We start from the raw sequence: 21,119 nt of genomic DNA, 5'->3' as shown, positions 1-21,119 counted from the left end.
AGGGACAGAATTCCCGGCATTCCCGTCGCATCTCAAGAGGAGGCGCTCTCCACAGGAAATGCGAGAGGAACTCCAGGGTCGTGACACCATTCCAAGAGTCCCCCAGATGTGTCAGTCCATTCCAGATGAACATGTTTTCCCTGCACTGCCTTGACGTTCAAGCCGAGGATCGACTCCCACCACGTGTGCACGTGGGACAGCCCTGAGGGAAAGCCTCGTGGGAAAGCCTCGTGGGAAAGACTCGAGGGAAAACCATAGATCTTTGATCCACGCGGCGGACTGTGTGACACTGCTGCTACCGCTCTGGAGGAAAGCTCAAGTGCATGCCCGCATTCGAGACGAGGACTGACTCCCCTGGGGAGACTCCAGAAGTACCCCAAGATCCATGTCAGCACTGGAGAGGAATCCTCAGGTTCCGGCCCCGACTCCACACAAGGTCTTAGGCCCCGGCATCGACGGGAGAGGAATCCCGAGAGGCCCCCGAGGAACTCGCATGGGGACTGGCCTTTCCTGAGGCCACCAGAGCGGGTCCCTGAGGTCCCCGTCGTAAGTCGAGAGCACCTGCCGCAACTCGAGAAAATCCAGGAGGTTTTGCCCTCCAGGCGAGATGAGGCCCATTTCCGCTGAGGCTTCTTGAGGCCAATCACATCTAACCACTGGAACTTCCAAAGGGTCCTTCACACCCTTGCTGCAACTCAAGAAGTTCCCCGACATACCCGTCTCCACTCGAGAGGAAGCACGTGGTGTCCCGCACACATCCAGGGGAGCCCCGTTTCCACCTCCTAGCTCGAGATGAGGGATCCTTTCCCTGTTTCGTAGGGAAAGAATTCCCGGCGTTCCCGTCGCATCTCAAGAGGAGGCGCTCTCCACAGGAAAGGCGAGAGGAACTCCAGGGTCGTGCCACCATTCCAAGAGTCCCCCAGATGTGTCAGTCCATTCCAGAGGAACCTGTTTTCCCTGCACTGCCTTGACGTTCAAGCCGAGGATCGACTCCCAAAACGTGTGCACGTGGGACAGCCCTGTGGGAAAGCCTCGTGGGAAAGCCTCGTGGGAAAGACTCGAGGGAAAACCATAGATCCTTTGATCCACGCGGCGGACTGCGTGACACTGCTGCTATCGCTCTGGAGGAAAGCGCAAGTGCATGCCCGCATTCGAGACGAGGACTGACTCCCCTGGGGAGACTCCAGAAGTACCCCAAGATCCATGTCAGCACTGGAGAGGAATCCTCAGGTTCCGGCCCCGACTCCACACAAGGTCTTAGGCCCCGGCATCGACGGGAGAGGAATCCCGAGAGGCCCCCGAGGAACTCGCATGGGGACTGGCCTTTCCTGAGGCCACCAGAGCGGGTCCCTGAGGTCCCCGTCGTAAGTCGAGAGCACCTGCCGCAACTCGAGAAAATCCAGGAGGTTTTGCCCTCCAGGCGAGATGAGGCCCATTTCCGCTGAGGCTTCTCGAGGCCAATCACATCTAACCACTGGAACTTCCAAAGAGTCCTTCACACCGTTGCTGCAACTCAAGAAGTTCCCCGACATACCCGTCTGCACTCGAGAGGAAGCACGTGGTGTCCCGCATACATCCAGGGGAGCCCCGTTTCCGCCTCCTAGCTCGAGATGAGGGATCCTTTCCCTGTTTCGTAGGGACAGAATTCTCGGTGTTCCCGTCGCATCTCAAGAGGAGGCGCTCTCCACAGGAAAGGCGAGAGGAACTCCAGGGTCATGCCACCATTCCAAGAGTCCCCCAGATGTGTCAGTCCATTCCAGAGGAACCTGTTTTCCCTTCACTGCCTTGACGTTCAAGCCGAGGATCGACTCCCACCACGTGTGCACGTGGGACAGACCTGTGGGAAAGCCTCGTGGGAAAGCCTCGTGGGAAAGACTCGAGGGAAAACCATAGATCCTTTGATCCACGCGGCGGACTGCGTGACAATGCTGCTACCGCTCTGGAGGAAAGCGCAAGTGCATGCCCGCATTCGAGACGAGGACTGACTCCCCTGGGGAGACTCCAGAAGTACCCCAAGATCCATGTCAGCACTGGAGAGGAATCCTCAGGTTCCGGCCCCGACTCCACACAAGGTCTTAGGCCCCGGCATCGACGGGAGAGGAATCCCGAGAGGCCCCCGAGGAACTCGCATGGAGACTGGCCTTTCCTGAGGCCACCAGAGCGGGTCCCTGAGGTCCCCGTCGTAAGTCGAGAGCACCTGCCGCAACTCGAGAAAATCCAGGAGGTTTTGCCCTCCAGGCGCGATGAGGCCCATTTCCGCTGAGGATTCTCGAGGCTAATCACGTCTAACCACTGGAACTTCCAAAGGGTCCTTCACACCCTTGCTGCAACTCAAGAAGTTCCCCGACATACCCGTCTCCACTCGAGAGGAAGCACGTGGGTCCCGCACACATCCAGGGGAGCCCCGTTTTCGCCTCCTAGCTCGAGATGAGGGATCCTTTCCCTGTTTCGTAGGGAAAGAATTCCCGGCGTTCCCGTCGCATCTCAAGAGGAGGCGCTCTCCACAGGAAAGGCGAGAGGAACTCGAGGGTCGTGCCACCATTCCAAGAGTCCCCCAGATGTGTCAGTCCATTCCAGAGGAACCTGTTTTCCCTGCACTGCCTTGACGTTCAAGCCGAGAATCGACTCCCACCACGTGTGCACGTGGGACAGCCCTGTGGGAAAGCCTCGTGGGAAAGCCTCGTGGGAAAGACTCGAGGGAAAACCATAGATCCTTTGATCCACGCGGCGGACTGCGTGACACTGCTGCTACCGCTCTGGAGGAAAGCGCAAGTGCATGCCCGCATTCGAGACGAGGACTGACTCCCCTGGGGAGACTCCAGAAGTACCCCAAGATCCATGTCAGCACTGGAGAGGAATCCTCAGGTTCCGGCCCCGACTCCACACAAGGTCTTAGGCCCCGGCATCGACGGGAGAGGAATCCCGAGAGGCCCCCGAGGAACTCGCATGGGGACTGGCCTTTCCTGAGGCCACCAGAGCGGGTCCCTGAGGTCCCCGTCGTAAGTCGAGAGCACCTGCCGCAACTCGAGAAAATCCAGGAGGTTTTGCCCTCCAGGCGAGATGAGGCCCATTTCCGCTGAGGCTTCTTGAGGCCAATCACATCTAACCACTGGAATTTCCAAAGGGTCCTTCACACCGTTGCTGCAACTCAAGAAGTTCCCCGACATACCCGTCTGCACTCGAGAGGAAGCACGTGGTGTCCCGCATACATCCAGGGGAGCCCCGTTTCCGCCTCCTAGCTCGAGATGAGGGATCCTTTCCCTGTTTCGTAGGGAAAGAATTCTCGGTGTTCCCGTCGCATCTCAAGAGGAGGCGCTCTCCACAGGAAAGGCGAGAGGAACTCCAGGGTCATGCCACCATTCCAAGAGTCCCCCAGATGTGTCAGTCCATTCCAGAGGAACCTGTTTTCCCTTCACTGCCTTGACGTTCAAGCCGAGGATCGACTCCCACCACGTGTGCACGTGGGACAGCCCTGTGGGAAAGCCTCGTGGGAAAGCCTCGTGGGAAAGACTCGAGGGAAAACCATAGATCCTTTGATCCACCCGGCGGACTGCGTGACACTGCTGCTACCGCTCTGGAGGAAAGCGCAAGTGCATGCCCGCATTCGAGACGAGGACTGACTCCCCTGGGGAGACTCCAGAAGTAACCCAAGATCCATGTCAGCACTGGAGAGGAATCCTCAGGTTCCGGCCCCGGCTCCACACAAGGTCTTAGGCCCCGGCATCGACGGGAGAGGAATCCCGAGAGGCCCCCGAGGAACTCGCATGGGGACTGGCCTCTCCTGAGGCCACCAGAGCGGGTCCCTGAGGTCCCCGTCGTAAGTCGAGAGCACCTGCCGCAACTCGAGAAAATCCAGGAGGTTTTGCCCTCCAGGCGAGATGAGGCCCATTTCCGCTGAGGCTTCTCGAGGCTAATCACGTCTAACCACTGGAACTTCCAAAGGGTCCTTCACACCCTTGCTGCAACTCAAGAAGTTCCCCGACATACCCGTCTCCAATCGAGAGGAAGCACGTGGGTCCCGCACACATCCAGGGGAGCCCCGTTTTCGCCTCCTATCTCGAGATGAGGGATCCTTTCCCTGTTTCGTAGGGAAAGAATTCCCGGCGTTCCCGTCGCATCTCAAGAGGAGGCGCTCTCCACAGGAAAGGCGAGAGGAACTCCAGGGTCGTGCCACCATTCCAAGAGTCCCCCAGATGTGTCAGTCCATTCCAGAGGAACCTGTTTTCCCTGCACTGCCTTGACGTTCAAGCCGAGGATCGACTCCCACCACGTGTGCACGTGGGACAGCCCTGTGGGAAAGCCTCGTGGGAAAGCCTCGTTGGAAAGACTCAAGGGAAAACCATAGATCCTTTGATCCACGCGGCGGACTGCGTGACACTGCTGCTACTGCTCTGGAGGAAAGCGCAAGTGCATGCCCGCATTCGAGACGAGGACTGACTCCCCTGGGGAGACTCCAGAAGTACCCCAAGATCCATGTCAGCACTGGAGAGGAATCCTCAGGTTCCGGCCCCGGCTCCACACAAGGTCTTAGGCCCCGGCATCGACGGGAGAGGAATCCCGAGAGGCCCCCGTGGAACTCGCATGGGGACTGGCCTTTCCTGAGGCCACCAGAGCGGGTCCCTGAGGTCCCCGTCGTAAGTCGAGAGCACCTGCCGCAACTCGAGAGAATCCAGGAGGTTTTGCCCTCCAGGCGCGATGAGGCCCATTTCTGCTGAGGCTTCTCGAGGCCAATCACATCTAACCACTGGAACTTCCAAAGGGTCCTTCACACCCTTGCTGCAACTCAAGAAGTTCCCCGACATACCCGTCTGCACTCGAGAGGAAGCACGTGGTGTCCCGCACACATCCAGTGGAGCCCCGTTTCCGCCTCCTAGCTCGAGATGAGGGATCCTTTCCCTGTTTCGTAGGGAAAGAATTCCCGGCGTTCCCGTCGCATCTCAAGAGGAGGCGCTCTCCACAGGAAAGGCGAGAGGAACTCCAGGGTCATGCCACCATTCCAAGAGTCCCCCAGATGTGTCAGTCCATTCCAGAGGAACCTGTTTTCCCTGCACTGCCTTGACGTTCAAGCCGAGGATCGACTCCCACCACGTGTGCACGTGGGACAGCCCTGTGGGAAAGCCTCGTGGGAAAGCCTCGTGGGAAAGACTCGAGGGAAAACCATACATCCTTTGATCCACGCGGCGGACTGCGTGACACTGCTGCTACCGCTCTGGAGGAAAGCGCAAGTGCATGCCCGCATTCGAGATGAGGACTGACTCCCCTGGGGAGACTCCAGAAGTACCCCAAGATCCATGTCAGCACTGGAGAGGAATCCTCAGGTTCCGGCCCCGACTCCACACAAGGTCTTAGGCCCCGGCATCGACGGGAGAGGAATCCCGAGAGGCCCCCGAGGAACTCGCATGGGCACTGGCCTTTCCGGAGGCCACCAGAGCGGTTCCCTGAGGTCCCCGTCGTAAGTCGAGAGCACCTGCCGCAACTCGAGAAAATCCAGGAGGTTTTGCCCTCCAGGCGAGATGAGGCCCATTTCCGCTGAGGCTTCTCGAGGCCAATCACATCTAACCACTGGAACTTCCAAAGGGTCCTTCACACCCTTGCTGCAACTCAAGAAGTTCCCCGACATACCCGTCTCCACTCGAGAGGAAGCACGTGGGGTCCGGCACACATCCAGGGGAGCCCCGTTTCCGCCTCCTAGCTCGAGATGAGGGATCCTTTCCCTGTTTCGTAGGGACAGAATTCCCGGCATTCCCGTCGCATCTCAAGAGGAGGCGCTCTCCACAGGAAATGCGAGAGGAACTCCAGGGTCGTGACACCATTCCAAGAGTCCCCCAGATGTGTCAGTCCATTCCAGATGAACATGTTTTCCCTGCACTGCCTTGACGTTCAAGCCGAGGATCGACTCCCACCACGTGTGCAGGTGGGACAGCCCTGAGGGAAAGCCTCGTGGGAAAGCCTCGTGGGAAAGACTCGAGGGAAAACCACAGATCTTTGATCCACGCGGCGGACTGTGTGACACTGCTGCTACCGCTCTGGAGGAAAGCGCAAGTGCATGCCCGCATTCGAGACGAGGACTGACTCCCCTGGGGAGACTCCAGAAGTACCCCAAGATCCATGTCAGCACTGGAGAGGAATCCTCAGGTTCCGGCCCCGACTCCACACAAGGTCTTAGGCCCCGGCATCGACGGGAGAGGAATCCCGAGAGGCCCCCGAGGAACTCGCATGGGGACTGGCCTTTCCTGAGGCCACCAGAGCGGGTCCCTGAGGTCCCCGTCGTAAGTCGAGAGCACCTGCCGCAACTCGAGAAAATCCAGGAGGTTTTGCCCTCCAGGCGAGATGAGGCCCATTTCCGCTGAGGCTTCTTGAGGCCAATCACATCTAACCACTGGAACTTCCAAAGGGTCCTTCACACCCTTGCTGCAACTCAAGAAGTTCCCCGACATACCCGTCTCCACTCGAGAGGAAGCACGTGGTGTCCCGCACACATCCAGGGGAGCCCCGTTTCCACCTCCTAGCTCGAGATGAGGGATCCTTTCCCTGTTTCGTAGGGAAAGAATTCCCGGCGTTCCCGTCGCATCTCAAGAGGAGGCGCTCTCCACAGGAAAGGCGAGAGGAACTCCAGGGTCGTGCCACCATTCCAAGAGTCCCCCAGATGTGTCAGTCCATTCCAGAGGAACCTGTTTTCCCTGCACTGCCTTGACGTTCAAGCCGAGGATCGACTCCCACCACGTGTGCACGTGGGACAGCCCTGTGGGAAAGCCTCGTGGGAAAGCCTCGTGGGAAAGACTCGAGGGAAAACCATAGATCCTTTGATCCACGCGGCGGACTGCGTGACACTGCTGCTACCGCTCTGGAGGAAAGCGCAAGTGCATGCCCGCATTCGAGACGAGGACTGACTCCCCTGGGGAGACTCCAGAAGTACCCCAAGATCCATGTCAGCACTGGAGAGGAATCCTCAGGTTCCGGCCCCGACTCCACACAAGGTCTTAGGCCCCGGCATCGACGGGAGAGGAATCCCGAGAGGCCCCCGAGGAACTCGCATGGGGACTGGCCTTTCCTGAGGCCACCAGAGCGGGTCCCTGAGGTCCCCGTCGTAAGTCGAGAGCACCTGCCGCAACTCGAGAAAATCCAGGAGGTTTTGCCCTCCAGGCGAGATGAGGCCCATTTCCGCTGAGGCTTCTCGAGGCCAATCACATCTAACCACTGGAACTTCCAAAGAGTCCTTCACACCGTTGCTGCAACTCAAGAAGTTCCCCGACATACCCGTCTGCACTCGAGAGGAAGCACGTGGTGTCCCGCATACATCCAGGGGAGCCCCGTTTCCGCCTCCTAGCTCGAGATGAGGGATCCTTTCCCTGTTTCGTAGGGAAAGAATTCTCGGTGTTCCCGTCGCATCTCAAGAGGAGGCGCTCTCCACAGGAAAGGCGAGAGGAACTCCAGGGTCATGCCACCATTCCAAGAGTCCCCCAGATGTGTCAGTCCATTCCAGAGGAACCTGTTTTCCCTTCACTGCCTTGACGTTCAAGCCGAGGATCGACTCCCACCACGTGTGCACGTGGGACAGCCCTGTGGGAAAGCCTCGTGGGAAAGCCTCGTGGGAAAGACTCGAGGGAAAACCATAGATCCTTTGATCCACGCGGCGGACTGCGTTACAATGCTGCTACCGCTCTGGAGGAAAGCGCAAGTGCATGCCCGCATTCGAGACGAGGACTGACTCCCCTGGGGAGACTCCAGAAGTACCCCAAGATCCATGTCAGCACTGGAGAGGAATCCTCAGGTTCCGGCCCCGACTCCACACAAGGTCTTAGGCCCCGGCATCGACGGGAGAGGAATCCCGAGAGGCCCCCGAGGAACTCGCATGGGGACTGGCCTTTCCTGAGGCCACCAGAGCGGGTCCCTGAGGTCCCCGTCGTAAGTCGAGAGCACCTGCCGCAACTCGAGAAAATCCAGGAGGTTTTGCCCTCCAGGCGCGATGAGGCCCATTTCCGCTGAGGATTCTCGAGGCTAATCACGTCTAACCACTGGAACTTCCAAAGGGTCCTTCACACCCTTGCTGCAACTCAAGAAGTTCCCCGACATACCCGTCTCCACTCGAGAGGAAGCACGTGGGTCCCGCACACATCCAGGGGAGCCCCGTTTTCGCCTCCTAGCTCGAGATGAGGGATCCTTTCCCTGTTTCGTAGGGAAAGAATTCCCGGCGTTCCCGTCGCATCTCAAGAGGAGGCGCTCTCCACAGGAAAGGCGAGAGGAACTCCAGGGTCGTGCCACCATTCCAAGAGTCCCCCAGATGTGTCAGTCCATTCCAGAGGAACCTTTTTTCCCTGCACTGCCTTGACGTTCAAGCCGAGGATCGACTCCCACCACGTGTGCACGTGGGACAGCCCTGTGGGAAAGCCTCGTGGGAAAGCCTCGTGGAAAGACTCGAGGGAAAACCATAGATCCTTTGATCCACGCGGCGGACTGCGTGACACTGCTGCTACCGCTCTGGAGGAAAGCGCAAGTGCATGCCCGCATTCGAGACGAGGACTGACTCCCCAGGGGAGACTCCAGAAGTACCCCAAGATCCATGTCAGTACTGGAGAGGAATCCTCAGGTTCCGGCCCCGACTCCACACAAGGTCTTAGGCCCCGGCATCGACGGGAGAGGAATCCCGAGAGGCCCCCGAGGAACTCGCATGGGGACTGGCCTTTCCTGAGGCCACCAGAGCGGGTCCCTGAGGTCCCCGTCGTAAGTCGAGAGCACCTGCCGCAACTCGAGAAAATCCAGGAGGTTTTGCCCTCCAGGCGAGATGAGGCCCATTTCCGCTGAGGCTTCTTGAGGCCAATCACATCTAACCACTGGAATTTCCAAAGGGTCCTTCACACCGTTGCTGCAACTCAAGAAGTTCCCCGACATACCCGTCTGCACTCGAGAGGAAGCACGTGGTGTCCCGCATACATCCAGGGGAGCCCCGTTTCCGCCTCCTAGCTCGAGATGAGGGATCCTTTCCCTGTTTCGTAGGGAAAGAATTCTCGGTGTTCCCGTCGCATCTCAAGAGGAGGCGCTCTCCACAGGAAAGGCGAGAGGAACTCCAGGGTCATGCCACCATTCCAAGAGTCCCCCAGATGTGTCAGTCCATTCCAGAGGAACCTGTTTTCCCTTCACTGCCTTGACGTTCAAGCCGAGGATCGACTCCCACCACGTGTGCACGTGGGACAGCCCTGTGGGAAAGCCTCGTGGGAAAGCCTCGTGGGAAAGACTCGAGGGAAAACCATAGATCCTTTGATCCACGCGGCGGACTGCGTGACACTGCTGCTACCGCTCTGGAGGAAAGCGCAAGTGCATGCCCGCATTCGAGACGAGGACTGACTCCCCTGGGGAGACTCCAGAAGTACCCCAAGATCCATGTCAGCACTGGAGAGGAATCCTCAGGTTCCGGCCCCGGCTCCACACAAGGTCTTAGGCCCCGGCATCGACGGGAGAGGAATCCCGAGAGGCCCCCGAGGAACTCGCATGGGGACTGGCCTCTCCTGAGGCCACCAGAGCGGGTCCCTGAGGTCCCCGTCGTAAGTCGAGAGCACCTGCCGCAACTCGAGAAAATCCAGGAGGTTTTGCCCTCCAGGCGAGATGAGGCCCATTTCCGCTGCGGCTTCTCGAGGCCAATCGCATCTAACCACTGGAACTTCCAAAGGGTCCTTCACACCCTTGCTGCAACTCAAGAAGTTCCCCGACATACCCGTCTCCACTCGAGAGGAAGCACGTGGTGTCCCGCACACATCCAGGGGAGCCCCGTTTCCACCTCCTAGCTCGAGATGAGGGATCCTTTCCCTGTTTCGTAGGGAAAGAATTCCCGGCGTTCCCGTCGCATCTCAAGAGGAGGCGCTCTCCACAGGAAAGGCGAGAGGAACTCCAGGGGCGTGCCACCATTCCAAGAGTCCCCCAGATGTGTCAGTCCATTCCAGAGGAACCTGTTTTCCCTCCACTGCCTTGACGTTCAAGCCGAGGATCGACTCCCACCACGTGTGCACGTGGGACAGCCCTGAGGGAAAGCCTCGTGGGAAAGCCTCGTGGGAAAGACTCGAGGGAAAACCATAGATCCTTTGATCCACGCGGCGGACTGCGTGACACTGCTGCTACCGCTCTGGAGGAAAGCGCAAGTGCATGCCCGCATTCGAGACGAGGACTGACTCCCCTGGGGAGACTCCAGAAGTACCCCAAGATCCATGTCAGCACTGGAGAGGAATCCTCAGGTTCCAGCCCCGACTCCACACAAGGTCTTAGGCCCCGGCATCGACGGGAGAGGAATCCCGAGAGGCCCCCGAGGAACTCGCATGGGGACTGGCCTTTCCTGAGGCCACCAGAACGGGTCCCTGAGGTCCCCGTCGTAAGTCGAGAGCACCTGCCGCAACTCGAGAAAATCCAGGAGGTTTTGCCCTCCAGGCGAGATGAGGCCCATTTCCGCTTAGGCTTCTCGAGGCCAATCACATCTAACCACTGGAACTTCCAAAGGGTCCTTCACACCGTTGCTGCAACTCAAGAAGTTCCCCGACATACCCGTCTGCACTCGAGAGGAAGCACGTGGTGTCCCGCATACATCAAGGGGAGCCCCGTTTCCGCCTCCTAGCTCGAGATGAGGGATCCTTTCCCTGTTTCGTAGGGAAAGAATTCTCGGTGTTCCCGTCGCATCTCAAGAGGAGGCGCTCTCCACAGGAAATGCGAGAGGAACTCCAGCGTCATGCCACCATTCCAAGAGTCCCCCAGATATGTCAGTCCATTCCAGAGGAACCTGTTTTCCCTTCACTGCCTTGACGTTCAAGCCGAGGATCGACTCCCACCACGTGTGCACGTGGGACAGCCCTGTGGGAAAGCCTCGTGGGAAAGCCTCGTGGGAAAGACTCGAGGGAAAACCATACATCCTTTGATCCACGCGGCGGACTGCGTGACACTGCTGCTAACGCTCTGGAGGAAAGCGCAAGTGCATGCCCGCATTCGAGACGAGGACTGACTCCCCTGGGGAGACTCCAGAAGTACCCCAAGATCCATGTCAGCACTGAAGAAGAATCCTCAGGTTCCGGCCCCGACTCCACACAAGGTCTTAGGCCCCGGCATCGATGGGAGAGGAATCCCGAGAGGCCCCCGAGGAACTCGCATGGGGACTGGCCTTTCCTGAGGCCACCAGAGCGGGTCCCTGAGGTCCCCGTCGTAAGTCGAGAGCACCTGCCGCAACTCGAGAGAATCCAGGAGGTTTTGCCCTCCAGGCGCGATGAGGCCCATTTCCGCTGAGGCTTCTCGAGGCCAATCACATCTAACCACTGGAACTTCCAAAGGGTCCTTCACACCCTTGCTGCAACTCAAGAAGTTCCCCGACATACCCGTCTGCACTCGAGAGGAAGCACGTGGTGTCCCGCACACATCCAGGGGAGCCCCGTTTCCGCCTCCTAGCTCGAGATGAGGGATCCTTTCCCTGTTTCGTAGGGAAAGAATTCCCGGCGTTCCCCTCGCATCTCAAGAGGAGGCGCTCTCCACAGGAAAGGCGAGAGGAACTCCAGGGTCATGCCACCATTCCAAGAGTCCCCCAGATGTGTCAGTCCATTCCAGAGGAACCTGTTTTCCCTGCACTGCCTTGACGTTCAAGCCGAGGATCGACTCCCACCACGTGTGCACGTGGGACAGCCCTGTGGGAAAGCCTCGTGGGAAAGCCTCGTGGGAAAGACTCGAGGGAAAACCATAGATCTTTGATCCACGCGGCGGACTGCGTGACACTGCTGCTACCGCTCTGGAGGAAAGCGCAAGTGCATGCCCGCATTCGAGACGAGGACTGACTCCCCTGGGGAGACTCCAGAAGTACCCCAAGATCCATGTCAGCACTGGAGAGGAATCCTCAGGTTCCGGCCCCGACTCCACACAAGGTCTTAGGCCCCGGCATCGACGGGAGAGGAATCCCGAGAGGCCCCCGAGGAACTCGCATGGGGACTGGCCTTTCCTGAGGCCACCAGAGCGGGTCCCTGAGGTCCCCGTCGTAAGTCGAGAGCACCTGCCGCAACTCGAGAAAATCCAGGAGGTTTTGCCCTCCAGGCGAGATGAGGCCCATTTCCGCTGAGGCTTCTTGAGGCCAATCACATCTAACCACTGGAATTTCCAAAGGGTCCTTCACACCGTTGCTGCAACTCAAGAAGTTCCCCGACATACCCGTCTGCACTCGAGAGGAAGCACGTGGTGTGCCGCATACATCCAGGGGAGCCCCGTTTCCGCCTACTAGCTCGAGATGAGGGATCCTTTCCCTGTTTCGTAGGGAAAGAATTCTCCGTGTTCCCGTCGCATCTCAAGAGGAGGCGCTCTCCACAGGAAAGGCGAGAGGAACTCCAGGGTCATGCCACCATTCCAAGAGTCCCCCAGATGTGTCAGTCCATTCCAAAGGAACCTGTTTTCCCTTCACTGCCTTGACGTTCAAGCCGAGGATCGACTCCCACCACGTGTGCACGTGGGACAGCCCTGTGGGAAAGCCTCGTGGGAAAGCCTCGTGGGAAAGACTCGAGGGAAAACCATACATCCTTTGATCCACGCGGGGGAATGCGTGACACTGCTGCTACCGCTCTGGAGGAAAGCGCAAGTGCATGCCCGCATTCGAGACGAGGACTGACTCCCCTGGGGAGACTCCAGAAGTACCCCAAGATCCATGTCAGCACTGGAGAAGAATCCTCAGGTTCCGGCCCGGACTCCACACAAGGTCTTAGGCCCCGGCATCGACGGGAGAGGAATCCCGAGAGGCCCCCGAGGAACTCGCATGGGGACTGGCCTTTCCTGAGGCCACCAGAGCGGGTCCCTGAGATCCCCGTCGTAAGTCGAGAGCACCTGCCGCAACTCGAGAGAATCCAGGAGGTTTTGCCCTCCAGGCGCGATGAGGCCCATTTCCGCTGAGGCTTCTCGAGGCCAATCACATCTAACCACTGGAACCTCCAAAGGGTCCTTCACACCCTTGCTGCAACTCAAGAAGTTCCCCGACATACCCGTCTGCACTCGAGAGGAAGCACGTGGTGTCCCGCACACATCCAGGGGAGCCCCGTTTCCGCCTCCTAGCTCGAGATGAGGGATCCTTTCCCTGTTTCGTAGGGAAAGAATTCCCGGCGTTCCCGTCGCATCTCAAGAGGAGGCGCTCTCCACAGGAAAGGCGAGAGGAACTCCAGGGTCGTGCCACCATTCCAAGAGTCCCCCAGATGTGTCAGTCCATTCCAGAGGAACCGGTTTTCCCTGCACTGCCTTGACGTTCAAGCCGAGGATCGACTCCCACCACGTGTGCACGTGGGACAGCCCTGTGGGAAAGCCTCGTGGGAAAGCGTCGTGGGAAAGACTCGAGGGAAAACCATAGATCCTTTGATCCACGCGGCGGACTGCGTGACACTGCTGCTACCGCTCTGTAGGAAAGCGCAAGTGCATGCCCGCATTCGAGACGAGGACTGACTCCCCTGGGGAGACTCCAGAAGTACCCCAAGATCCATGTCAGCACTGGAGAGGAATCCTCAGGTTCCGGCCCCGACTCCACACAAGGTCTTAGGCCCCGGCATCGACGGGAGAGGAATCCCGAGAGGCCCCCGAGGAACTCGCATGGGGACTGGCCTTTCCTGAGGCCACCAGAGTGGGTCCCTGAGGTCCCCGTCGTAAGTCGAGAGCACCTGCCGCAACTCGAGAAAATCCAGGAGGTTTTGCCCTCCAGGCGCGATGAGGCCCATTTCCGCTGAGGCTTCTCGAGGCCAATCACATCTAACCACTGGAACTTCCAAAGGGTCCTTCACACCCTTGCTGCAACTCAAGAAGTTCCCCGACATACCCGTCTCCACTCGAGAGGAAGCACGTGGGGTCCCGCACACATCCAGGGGAGCCCCGTTTCCGCCTCCTAGCTCGAGTTGAGGGATCCTTTCCCTTTTTCGTAGGGTAAGAATTCCCGGCATTCCCGTCGCATCTCAAGAGGAGGCGCTCTCCACAGGAAATGCGAGAGGAACTCCAGGGTCGTGACACCATTCCAAGAGTCCCCCAGATGTGTCAGTCTATTCCAGAGGAACCTGTTTTCCCTGCACTGCCTTGACGTTCAAGCCGAGGATCGACTCCCACCACGTGTGCACGTGGGACAGCCCTGTGGGAAAGCCTCGTGGGAAAGCCTCGTCGGAAAGACTCGAGGGAAAACCATAGATCTTTGATCCACGCGGCGGACTGCGTGACACTGCTGCTACCGCTCTGGAGGAAAGAGCAAGTGCATGCCCGCATTCAAGACGAGGACTGACTCCTCTGGGGAGACTCCAGAATTACCCCAAGATCCATGTCAGCACTGGAGAGGAATCCTCAGGTTCCGGCCCCGACTCCACACAAGGTCTTAGGCCCCGGCATCGACGGGAGAGGAATCCCGAGAGGCCCCCGAGGAACTCGCATGGGGACTGGCCTTTCCTGAGGCCACCAGAGCGGGTCCCTGAGGTCCCCGTCGTAAGTCGAGAGCACCTGCCGCAACTCGAGAAAATCCAGGAAGTTTTGCCCTCCAGGCGAGATGAGGCCCATTTCCGCTGAGGCTTCTCGAGGCTAATCACGTCTAACCACTGGAACTTCCAAAGGGTCCTTCACACCCTTGCTGCAACTCAAGAAGTTCCCCGACATACCCGTCTCCACTCGAGAGGAAGCACGTGCGTCCCGCACACATCCAGGGGAGCCCCGTTTTCGCCTCCTAGCTCGAGATGAGGGATCCTTTCCCTGTTTCGTAGGGAAAGAATTCCCGGCGTTCCCGTCGCATCTCAAGAGGAGGCGCTCTCCACAGGAAAGGCGAGAGGAACTCCAGGGTCGTGCCACCATTCCAAGAGTCCCCCAGATGTGTCAGTCCATTCCAGAGGAACCTGTTTTCCCTGCATTGCCTTGACGTTCAAGCCGAGGATGGACTCCCACCACGTGTGCACATGGGACAGCCCTGTGGGAAAGCCTCGTGGGAAAGCCTCGTGGGAAAGACTCGAGGGAAAACCATAGATCCTTTGATCCATGCGGCGGACTGTGTGACACTGCTGCTACCGCTCTGGAGGAAAGCGCAAGTGCATGCCCGCATTCGAGACGAGGACTGACTCCCCTGGGGAGACTCCAGAAGTACCCCAAGATCCATGTCAGCACTGGAGAGGAATCCTCAGTTTCCGGCCCCGACTCCACACAAGGTCTTAGGCCCCGGCATCGACGGGAGAGGAATCCCGAGAGGCCCCCGAGGAACTCGCATGGGGACTGGCCTTTCCTGAGGCCACCAGAGTGGGTCCCTGAGGTCCCCGTCGTAAGTCGAGAGCACCTGCCGCAACTCGAGAAAATCCAGGAGGTTTTGCCCTCCAGGCGAGATGAGGCCCATTTCCGCTGAGGCTTCTTGAGGCCAATCACATCTAACCACTGGAACTTCCAAAGGGTCCTTCACACCGTTGCTGCAACTCAAGAAGTTCCCCGACATACCCATCTGCACTCGAGAGGAAGCACGTGGTGTCCCGCATACATCCAGGGGAGCCCCGTTTCCGCCTCCTAGCTCGAGATGAGGGATCCTTTCCCTGTTTCGTAGGGAAAGAATTCTCGGTGTTCCCGTCGCATCTCAAGAGGAGGCGCTCTCCACAGGAAAGGCGAGAGGAACTCCAGGGTCATGCCACCATTCCAAGAGTCCCCCAGATGTGTCAGTCCATTCCAGAGGAACCTGTTTTCCCTTCACTGCCGTGACGTTCAAGCCGAGGATCGACTCCCACCACGTGTGCACGTGGGACAGCCCTGTGGGAAAGCCTCGTGGGAAAGCCTCGTGGGAAAGACTCGAGGGAAAACCATACATCCTTTGATCCACGCGGCGGACTGCGTGACACTGCTGCTACCGCTCTGGAGGAAAGCGCAAGTGCATGCCCGCATTCGAGACGAGGACTGACTCCCCTGGGGAGACTCCAGAAGTACCCCAAGATCCATGTCAGCACTGGAGAAGAATCCTCAGGTTCCGAACCCGACTCCACACAAGGTCTTAGGCCCCGGCATCGACGGGAGAGGAATCCCGAGAGGCCCCCGAGGAACTCGCATGGGGACTGGCCTTTCCTGAGGCCACCAGAGCGGGTCCCTGAGGTCCCCGTCGTAAGTCGAGAGCACCTGCCGCAACTCGAGAGAATCCAGGAGGTTTTGCCCTCCAGGCGCGATGAGGCCCATTTCCGCTGAGGCTTCTCGAGGCCAATCACATCTAACCACTGGAACTTCCAAAGGGTCCTTCACACCCTTGCTGCAACTCAAGAAGTTGCCCGACATACCCGTCTGCACTCGAGAGGAAGCACGTGGTGTCCCGCACACATCCAGGGGAGTCCCGTTTCCGCCTCCTAGCTCGAGATGAGGGATCCTTTCCCTGTTTCGTAGGGAAAGAATTCCCGACGTTCCCGTCGCATCTCAAGAGGAGGCGCTCTCCACAGGAAAGGCGAGAGGAACTCCAGGGTCATGCCACCATTCCAAGAGACCCCCAGATGTGTCAATCCATTCCAGAGGAACCTGTTTTCCCTGCACTGCCTTGACGTTCAAGCCGAGGATCGACTCCCACCACGTGTGCACGTGGGACAGACCTGTGGGAAAGCCTCGTGGGAAAGCCTCGTGGGAAAGACTCGAGGGAAAACCATAGATCCTTTGATCCACGCGGCGGACTGCGTGACACTGCTGCTACCGCTCTGGAGGAAAGCGCAAGTGCATGCCCGCATTCGAGACGAGGACTGACTCCCCTGGGGAGACTCCAGAAGTACCCCAAGATCCATGTCAGCACTGGAGAGGAATCCTCAGGTTCCGGCCCCGACTCCACACAAGGTCTTAGGCCCCGGCATCGACGGGAGAGGAATCCCGAGAAGCCCCCGAGGAACTCGCATGGGGACTGGCCTTTCCTGAGGCCACCAGAGCGGTTCCCTGAGGTCCCCGTCGTAAGTCGAGAGCACCTGCCGCAACTCGAGAAAATCCAGGAGATTTTGCCCTCCAGGCGAGATGAGGCCCATTTCCGCTGAGGCTTCTCTAGGCCAATCACATCTAACCACTGGAACTTCCAAAGGGTCCTTCACACCCTTGCTGCAACTCAAGAAGTTCCCCGACATACCCGTCTCCACTCGAGAGGAAGCACGTGGGGTCCCGCACACATCCAGGGGAGCCCCGTTTCCGCCTCCTAGCTCGAGATGAGGGATCCTTTCCCTTTTTCGTAGGGAAAGAATTCCCGGCATTCCCGTCGCATCTCAAGAGGAGGCGCTCTCCACAGGAAATGCGAGAGGAACTCCAGGGTCGTGACACCATTCCAAGAGTCCCCCAGATGTGTCAGTCTATTCCAGAGGAACCTGTTTTCCCTGCACTGCCTTGACGTTCAAGCCGAGGATCGACTCCCACCACGTGTGCACGTGGGACAGCCCTGTGGGAAAGCCTCGTGGGAAAGCCTCGTCGGAAAGACTCGAGGGAAAACCATAGATCTTTGATCCACGCGGCGGACTGCGTGACACTGCTGCTACCGCTCTGGAGGAAAGAGCAAGTGCATGCCCGCATTCAAGACGAGGACTGACTCCTCTGGGGAGACTCCAGAATTACCCCAAGATCCATGTCAGCACTGGAGAGGAATCCTCAGGTTCCGGCCCCGACTCCACACAAGGTCTTAGGCCCCGGCATCGACGGGAGAGGAATCCCGAGAGGCCCCCGAGGAACTCGCATGGGGACTGGCCTTTCCTGAGGCCACCAGAGCGGGTCCCTGAGGTCCCCGTCGTAAGTCGAGAGCACCTGCCGCAACTCGAGAAAATCCAGGAAGTTTTGCCCTCCAGGCGAGATGAGGCCCATTTCCGCTGAGGCTTCTCGAGGCTAATCACGTCTAACCACTGGAACTTCCAAAGGGTCCTTCACACCCTTGCTGCAACTCAAGAAGTTCCCCGACATACCCGTCTCCACTCGAGAGGAAGCACGTGGGTCCCGCACACATCCAGGGGAGCCCCGTTTTCGCCACCTAGCTCGAGATGAGGGATCCTTTCCCTGTTTCGTAGGGAAAGAATTCCCGGCGTTCCCGTCGCATCTCAAGAGGAGGCGCTCTCCACAGGAAAGGCGAGAGGAACTCCAGGGTCGTGCCACCATTCCAAGAGTCCCCCAGATGTGTCAGTCCATTCCAGAGGAACCTGTTTTCCCTGCATTGCCTTGACGTTCAAGCCGAGGATCGACTCCCACCACGTGTGCACATGGGACAGCCCTGTGGGAAAGCCTCGTGGGAAAGCCTCGTGGGAAAGACTCGAGGGAAAAGCATAAATCCTTTGATCCATGCGGCGGACTGTGTGACACTGCTGCTACCGCTCTGGAGGAAAGCGCAAGTGCATGCCCGCATTCGAGACGAGGACTGACTCCCCTGGGGAGACTCCAGAAGTACCCCAAGATCCATGTCAGCACTGGAGAGGAATCCTCAGGTTCCGGCCCCGACTCCACACAAGGTCTTAGGCCCCGGCATCGACGGGAGAGGAATCCCGAGAGGCCCCCGAGGAACTCGCATGGGGACTGGCCTTTCCTGAGGCCACCAGAGCGGGTCGCTGAGGTCCCCGTCGTAAGTCGAGAGCACCTGCCGCAACTCGAGAAAATCCAAGAGGTTTTGCCCTCCAGGCGAGATGAGGCCCATTTCCGCTGAGGCTTCTCGAGGCCAATCACATCTAACCACTGGAACTTCCAAAGGGTCCTTCACACCATTGCTGCAACTCAAGAAGTTCCCCGACATACCCGTCTCCACTCGAGAGGAAGCACGTGGGGTCCCGCACACATCCAGGGGAGCCCCGTTTCCGCCTCCTAGCTCCAGATGAAGGATCCTTTCCCTGTTTCGTAGGGAAAGAATTCCCGGCGTTCCCGTCGCATCTCAAGAGGAGGCGCTCTCCACAGGAAAGGCGAGAGGAACTCCAGGGTCGTGACACCATTCCAAGAGTCCCCCAGATGTGTCAGTCCATTCCAGAGGAACCTGTTTTCCCTGCACTGCCTTGACGTTCAAACCGAGGATCGACTCCCACCACGTGTGCACGTGGGACAGCCCTGTGGGAAAGCCTCGTGGGAAAGCCTCGTGGGAAAGACTCGAGGGAAAACCATAGATCCTTTGATCCACGCGGCGGACTGCGTGACACTGCTGCTACCGCTCTGGAGGAAAGCGCAAGTGCATGCCCGCATTCGAGACGAGGACTGACTCCCCTGGGGAGACTCCAGAAGTACCCCAAGATCCATGTCAGCACTGGAGAGGAATCCTCAGGTTCCGGCCCCGACTCCACACAAGGTCTTAGGCCCCGGCATCGACGGGAGAGGAATCCCGAGAGGCCCCCGAGGAACTCGCATGGGGACTGGCCTTTCCTGACGCCACCAGAGCGGTTCCCTGAGGTCCCCGTCGTAAGTCGAGAGCACCTGCCGCAACTCGAGAAAATCCAGGAGGTTTTGCCCTCCAGGCGAGATGAGGCCCATTTCCGCTGAGGCTTCTCGAAGCCAATCACATCTAACCACTGGAACTTCCAAAGGGTCCTTCACACCCTTGCTGCAACTCAAGAAGTTCCCCGACATACCCGTCTCCACTCGAGAGGAAGCACGTGGGGTCCCGCACACATCCAGGGGAGCCCCGTTTCCGCCTCCTAGCTCGAGATGAGGGATCCTTTCCCTGTTTCGTAGGGAAAGAATTCCCGGCATTCCCGTCGCATCTCAAGAGGAGGCGCTCTCCACAGGAAATGCGAGAGGAACTCCAGGGTCGTGACACCATTCCAAGAGTCCCCCAGATGTGTCAGTCCATTCCAGAGGAACCTGTTTTCCCTGCACTGCCTTGACGTTCAAGCCGAGGATCGACTCCCACCACGTGTGCACGTGGGACAGCCCTGTGGGAAAGCCTCGTGGGAAAGCCTCGTGGGAAAGACTCGAGGGAAAACCATAGATCCTTTGATCCACGCGGCGGACTGCGTGACACTGCTGCTACCGCTCTGGAGGAAAGAGCAAGTGCATGCCCGCATTCGAGACGAGGACTGACTCCCCTGGGGAGACTCCAGAAGTACCCCAAGATCCATGTCAGCACTGGAGAGGAATCCTCAGGTTCCGGCCCCGACTCCACACAAGGTCTTAGGCCCCGGCATCGACGGGAGAGGAATCCCGAGAGGCCCCCGAGGAACTCGCATGGGGACTGGCCTTTCCTGAGGCCACCAGAGCGGGTCCCTGAGGTCCCCGTCCTAAGTCGAGAGCACCTGCCGCAACTCGAGAAAATCCAGGAGGTTTTGCCCTCCAGGCGAGATGTGGCCCATTTCCGCTGAGGCTTCTCGAGGCCAATCACATCTAACCACTGGAACTTCCAAAGGGTCCTTCACACCATTGCTGCAACTCAAGAAGTTCCCCGACATACCCGTCTCCACTCGAGAGGAAGCACGTGGGGTCCGGCACACATCCAGGGGAGCCCCGTTTCCGCCTCCTAGCTCCAGATGAAGGATCCTTTCCCTGTTTCGTAGGGAAAGAATTCCCGGCGTTCCCGTCGCATCTCAAGAGGAGGCGCTCTCCACAGGAAAGGCGAGAGGAACTCCAGGGTCTTGGCACCATTCCAAGAGTCACCCAGATGTGTCAGTCCATTCCAGAGGAACCTGTTTTCCCTGCACTGCCTTGACGTTCAAACCGAGGATCGACTCCCACCACGTGTGCACGTGGGACAGCCCTGTGGGAAAGCCTCGTGGGAAAGCCTCGTGGGAAAGACTCGAGGGAAAACCATAGATCCTTTGATCCACGCGGCGGACTGCGTGACACTGCTGCTACCGCTCTGGAGGAAAGCGCAAGTGCATGCCCGCATTCGAGACGAGGACTGACTCCCCTGGGGAGACTCCAGAAGTACCCCAAGATCCATGTCAGGACTGGAGAGGAATCCTCAGGTTCCGGCCCCGACTCCACACAAGGTCTTAGGCCCCGGCATCGACGGGAGAGGAATCCCGAGAGGCCCCCGAGGAACTCGCATGGGGACTGGCCTTTCCTGAGGCCACCAGAGCGGGTCCCTGAGGTCCCCGTCGTAAGTCGAGAGCACCTGCCGCAACTCGAGAGAATCCAGGAGGTTTTGCCCTCCAGGCGAGATGAGGCCCATTTCTGCTGAGGCTTCTCGAGGCCAATCACATCTAACCACTGGAACTTCCAAAGGGTCCTTC

This window comes from Ovis canadensis, chromosome 7, assembly GCF_042477335.2.
Source record: "Ovis canadensis isolate MfBH-ARS-UI-01 breed Bighorn chromosome 7, ARS-UI_OviCan_v2, whole genome shotgun sequence".
Classification (NCBI taxonomy): Eukaryota; Metazoa; Chordata; class Mammalia; order Artiodactyla; family Bovidae; genus Ovis; species Ovis canadensis.
Note: the sequence above shows the minus strand (reverse complement) of the source record.